Raw genomic sequence first — 207 nt, 5'->3', positions numbered from 1 at the left:
GCCAAGCTTTAATGCGAGAGCTTAAAGAGTCAAAACTTTCCTAATAACGAATTTGACCCAAGAACCAATATTGAATCAACTCACCTTTGCGAGGATGCGTATAAAGACAGTTGGATAAATATAAATCGGTTTGCAATCACTAATATATTTACATTCTTTAAAAATATTTGCGAGTGGTTTGGTTATGTCTTGTTTTTATATACTACT

At 32.4% G+C, this 207-nt stretch overlaps 1 pseudogene; it reads left to right on the top strand.

The window, feature by feature from the left end:
- LOC119591859 overlaps positions 1-207 on the top strand; it is a 3930-nt pseudogene that overhangs the window by 2399 nt on the left and 1324 nt on the right.

The sequence above is a fragment of the Penaeus monodon genome, chromosome 29 (genome assembly GCF_015228065.2).
Source record: "Penaeus monodon isolate SGIC_2016 chromosome 29, NSTDA_Pmon_1, whole genome shotgun sequence".
NCBI lineage: Eukaryota > Metazoa > Arthropoda > Malacostraca > Decapoda > Penaeidae > Penaeus > Penaeus monodon.
The sequence above is the reverse complement of the archived record's forward strand: the minus strand, read 5'-3'. Positions and strand labels throughout refer to the sequence as shown.